Source organism: Argiope bruennichi, chromosome X2, assembly GCF_947563725.1.
Source record: "Argiope bruennichi chromosome X2, qqArgBrue1.1, whole genome shotgun sequence".
Lineage (NCBI taxonomy): Eukaryota > Metazoa > Arthropoda > Arachnida > Araneae > Araneidae > Argiope > Argiope bruennichi.
Window position 1 is genome coordinate 24,884,802 of NC_079163.1, and position 6,000 is coordinate 24,890,801.

The 6,000-nt window shown below is 26.6% G+C and overlaps 1 long non-coding RNA gene across 9 annotated transcripts in view; it reads right to left on the minus strand.

The window, feature by feature from the left end:
* The window catches only part of LOC129960078 (uncharacterized), a 78,183-nt gene extending 72,420 nt beyond the window's left edge, over positions 1 to 5,763 (minus strand). For 2 of the 9 annotated variants that reach the window (XR_008783520.1, XR_008783521.1), the window contains exons 1-3: positions 5,615 to 5,756; positions 3,499 to 3,591; positions 1,002 to 1,094 (exon numbers count right to left, since the gene is read on the minus strand). This is a non-coding gene — a long non-coding RNA (uncharacterized LOC129960078). Of the gene's footprint in view, positions 1 to 1,001; positions 1,095 to 3,498; positions 3,592 to 5,609 lie in introns of all 9 variants that reach the window. The other 7 variants (XR_008783524.1, XR_008783523.1, XR_008783518.1 and 4 more) reach the window with 7 other exon arrangements.
* Between the last annotated feature and the right edge of the window lie 237 nt (positions 5,764 to 6,000).

Below are 6,000 nucleotides of genomic sequence, written 5' to 3' on the forward strand. Positions count from 1 at the left end.
ACAGAGAGAGACACACACAGACACACAAAATTACGAAAAATATATAAGAATATAATGACAGTACAAAATTTATTTCAACAACTGATAAATAATTTTTTTTTTTTAAATCTGTATTCATTCCAAGTTGATATGAATAAAACATAATGTACAATTATTGGAAAATTTATATTGAAATAAAATAAATTTGAACTCCAGCTAAACGGTGAAACACACACACACACAAAATTACCAAAGAATTATAAGAATATAAAGACAGTATAAAATTTATTTCAACAACTAATAAATAATTTTTTTTTTCAGATCATTATTCATTCCAAGTTGATATGAATAAAATATAATGTACAATCCTTGGAAAATATATATTGAAATAAAATAAATTTGAACTCCAGCTGAAGGGTGAAATACATACACACACACACACACAAAATTACCAAAAAATTATAAGAATATAATGACAGTATAAAATTTATTTCAACAACTGATAAAAAAAAATTTTTGAAATCTGTATTCATTCCAAGTTGATATGAATAAAACATAATGTACAATCATTGGAAAATTTATATTGAAATAAAATGAATTTGAACTCCAGCTGAATGATGAAACACACACACACACAAAACACACACACACAAAATTACTAAACAATTATAAGAATATAATGACAGTATAAAATTTATTTCAACAACTGATAAACATTTTTTTTTTTCAAATCTGTATTCATTTCACGTTGATATGAATAAAACATAATGAGCAATCATTGGAAAATTTATATTGAAATAAAATGAATTTGAACTCCAACTGAATGGTGAAACACACACACACACACACACACACACACACACACACACACACGTACACACACACACACACACACACACACAGAACTGGACACCAAAAAAACAGAGAATGAAAGACACTGTATGGAAAATTAATTTAAAATTCAAGTGAAGTGTTTTATCTCTGTGGTATGAAATAAAATATTAAAAACATGTCAATCTTACTTTTGAGAATCAATGTAATGAAGCCCAATTTCATATCTATATAAATTCATTCTGATCTTCGGCATCCAAAAAAATTTTAGAAATAATTATGCCCTGAAAATAAAAAAAAGAAATCAATAAAATAAGCAGGAAAACTGAATTAAAAATAAAACATTCATTATTTTACAAATTTTTCAATCTAATTAATAAAAATGAGACTCTTTAAAAGATTAAAAAACGAAAGAATTATCATTGGGAAAAATTTTCAAATTCAAACACAAATATTAAAGAATAGTGTGAGTAGAATGACAGTATACATTTTACTGTAATAACTGGAAAATAATAATTTGTGTTGGAAATGTGTTTTCATTCCAAGTAAGATTTGAATTTAATATAATCTACACAGACAGAAAAATTTAAATTGCAATGAAATATATCTGAACTTTAGTTGAAATAAAAACATAATAAGACTGGGCAACAAATAATTAATGAAAAAAAAGATTCATTGAGTATGTGTGATTTAAAATTCATGTAAAGTATTTAAAGTCTGTGGTTTCAAGAAACACGTCAAAAAGAGAACCCAGCTTAAGTTTTAGGATGAATGACATGAAGACAAATATAAAATTCAGGGAAATTCTTTCTGATAATTGGCAGCCCCATAAATTTTACAAATACTTATGACCTCTATAAAAAAGAGAAGAAATGCATATAGAAATTAGCAATACAAAATTAAAAAGAAAAAAGACAGCTGATTAGAAAAATTTCCTCCCTTACTAATAAAAATGATACTCTTCATGCTTTAAACAAATTGAAGTAATAATCATTTGGAAATTTTTTCTGTTATATGCTCAAAATTACTAAACAATTATAAGAATATATTGAAAGTATCAAATATATTTCAACAACTGATAAACAAAAATTTTTGTTTCAAATCTGTATTCATTCCAAGTTGATATGTATAAAAGATAATGGACAATCATTTGAAAATTTATATTAAAATAAAATAAATTTGAACTGCAGCTGAATGGGAATGAACACACACACAAAATTACTAAACAATTATAAGAATATAATGAGAGTTTCAAATTTATTTAAACAACTAATAAATATTTTTTTTTTTTTTTTTTCAAATCTGTATTCCTTCCAAATTGATATGAATAAAACATGATGTAAAATCATTGGAAAATTTATATTGAAATAAAATAAATTTGAACTCCAGCTGAATGGTGAAATACACACAGACACACACACACACAAAATTACGAAAAATATATAAGAATATAATGACAGTATAAAATTTATTTCAACAACTGATAAAAATTTTGTTTTTCAAATCTGTATTCCTTCCTAGTTGATATGAATAACACCTAATGTACAATCATTGGAAAATTTATATTGAAATAATATAAATTTGAACACCAACTGAAAGGTGAAACACACACACGCGCGCTCGCTCGCAAAATTACTAAACAATTATAAAAGCATAATGACAGTGTAAATATTATTTCAACAACAGATAATTAATTTTTTTTTTCAAATCTATGTTCATTCCAAGTTGATATGAATAAAACATAATGTACAATTATTGGAAAATTTACATTGAAATAAAATAAATTTGAACTCCAGCTAAATGTTGAAACACATACACACACACACACACACACACACACACACACACACTCAGACACACAGAAACACACACACACACAAATTACTAAACAATTATAAGAATATAATGACAGTATAAAATTAATTTCAACAACTGATTAAAAAAAAAATTTTTTTCAAATCCATATTCATTTTAGGTTGATATGAATAAAACATAATGGGCAATCATTGGAAAATTTATATTGAAATAAAATAAATTTTAACTCCAGCTGAAGGGTGAAATACATACACACACACACACACAAAATTACCAAAAAATTATAAGAATATAATGACAGTATAAAATTTATTTCAACAACTGATAAAAAAAATTTTTTGAAATCTGTATTCATTCCAAGTTGATATGAATAAAACATAATGTACAATCATTGGAAAATTTATATTGAAATAAAATGAATTTGAACTCCAGCTGAATGATGAAACACACACACACAAAAAACACACACACACAAAATTACTAAACAATTATAAGAATATAATGACAGTATAAAATTTATTTCAACAACTGATAAACATTTTTTTTTTTTTCAAATCTGTATTCATTTCAGGTTGATATGAATAAAACATAATGAGCAATCATTGGAAAATTTATATTGAAATAAAATGAATTTGAACTCCAACTGAATGGTGAAACACACACACACGCACACACACACACGCACACACACACACGCACACACACACATACACACACACACACACACACGTACACACACACACAAAACACTCAGAACTGAACACCAAATAAACAGTGAATGAAAGATACTGTATGGAAAATTAATTTAAAATTCAAATGATGTGTTTTATCTCTGTGGTATGAAATAAAATATTTAAAAAATGTCAATCTTACTTTTGAGAATCAATGTAATGAAGCCCAATTTCATATCTATATAAATTCATTCTGATCTTCGGCATCCAAAAAAATTTTAGAAATAATTATGCCCTGAAAATAAAAAAAAGAAATCAATAAAATAAGCAGGAAAACTGAATTAAAAATAAAACATTCATTATTTTACAAATTTTTCAATCTAAATAATAAAAATGAGACTCTTTAACCTATTAAAAAATGAAACAATTATCATTGGGAAAAATTTTCAAAACATGTAAAAAAGAGAATCCAGCTTAAGTTTCAGGATGAATGACATGAAGTCAAATATAATATTCGGGGAAATTATTTCTGCTGTTTGGCAGCCCCCAAAATTTAACAAATACTTATGCCCTTTATAAAAAAGAGAAGAAATTCATCTAAAAATCAGCAATACAAAATTAAATAGAAAACAGACAACTGATTAGAAAAATTTCCCCACTTATTGATAAAAATTATATTCTTCATGCTTTAAACAAATTAAAGTAATAATAATTTGGAAATATTTTCTTCCATATACTCAAAGTTATTAAACAATTATAAGAATATAATGACAGTATAAAATTTATTTCAACAACTGACAAATAAAAATTTTTGTTCCAAATTTGTATTTATTCCAAGTTGATATGAATGAAACATAATGTACAATCATTCGAAAATTTATATTGACATGAAATAAATTTGAACTCCAGCTGAATGGTGAAACACACACCGACACCTACCCACACACATACACACACAAAACACACACAACTGGACACCAAATAAACAGTGAATGAAAGATACTGTATGGAAAATTAATTTAAAATTCAAGTCAAATGCTTTATCTCTGTGGTATGAAATAAAATATTAAAAAAATATCAAGCTTTTTTTTTTGAGTAACAATGGCATGAATCCCAATTTCAAATCTATATAAATTAATTCTGATCTTCTGCATCACAAAAATTTAAGAAATTATTATGCCCTGAAAATAAAAAAGAAGAAATAAATGAAAGAATCAGGAAAACAGAATTAAAATTAAACATTCATTATTTTACAAATTTTTTAATCTAATTAATAAAAATGAGACTCTTTAACCTATTAAAAAATGAAACAATAATCATTGGGAAAAACTTTCAAATTCTCACACAAATATTAAAGAATAGTGTGAATACAATGACAGTACACATTTTACTGTAATAACTGGAAAATAATAATTTGTGTTGGAAAACTGTTTTCATTCCAAGTAGGATATGAATATAATATAATCTACACAGAGAGAAAACTTTAAATTGCAATGAAATATATTTGAACTTCAGTTAAAATAAAAACTAAATAAGACTGGGCAACAAATAATTAATGAAAGAAAAGATTCATTGAGCATGTGTGATTTAAAATTTATGTAAAGTATTTCAAGTCTGTGATTTCAAGAAACTCCTACTGAGTGTTCAAGTATGCCACCAGCCAAGTGTACTAAGACCATAGAGCTGATATAAAGTATTTCAGCTCTATGGTTCTAACAGTTTGCTAAATCATGATCGTCGTAAATATTGGCCATTTAATAGTAGAAATCTAACACGCTCACAGTTGTATAATTTATTTAAAAATAAACCTGTGATGTCAAATCAATTGATGAGTAATTTGCCCAAAGAAAGGGTAACTTCCACTTTTCCTTTTAGCAAACGTGGAGTAGATTTCTGTGGTCCATTCTTAGTAAAATACAAAAACCAGAGTACAGGAGTACTTAATAAAATTTCTGTCTGCATATTTGTATACATAGTTACGTAAGGGATCCATTTGGAATTTGTGTCTGATCTTACTTCCCAAGCATTCATTGCCTGCTTAAAAAGGTTCTTTGGGCGAAGGGGTTCTAAAATCTTCTCGGATAACGGTAAAATATTTGTAGGTGCGAATGTAGAATTAAAAAAATTATGCGAGTTAGTTAAATCTGTTGAAGCATTAAGTAATTATTTTAATAATGAACATATAGATTGGCATTTCATTCCTCCCAGATCTTCTAATGTTGATGGATTGTGGGAATCGGGAGTGATATCATTTAAATTTCATCTAAAACGTGTAGCTGGAAATCCAAATTTAACCCTTGAAAAATTCATCACCTTACTTGCTGAAATAGAAGCTATGTTAAATTCACGCCTTCTCACCTCCACTTTCTTCTGAATTTGACAATTTTGAGACTCTTTCTCCTGGCCACTTTCTAATTGGCGGACCGGTTACCGCTACAGTAGAGCCTCAATTTATTGATTTTAAGGAGAATAAACTATCAAAATGGAAAAGAGTCACTCGTTTATCTCAGCAGATTTCGAAAAGAGATTACCTAAATAATTTACCAGAAAGGAGCAAATGGAAATTTAACAAAAATAATGTTGAAATATGCGCTCTTGTTTTAATCAAAAATGAATCTCTTCCAGGTATCAAATGCATCACAGGTGGAATTATAGACGTTTTTCCTGGGAAAGATAATAAAATTACAGTAGTGAATATTAAACT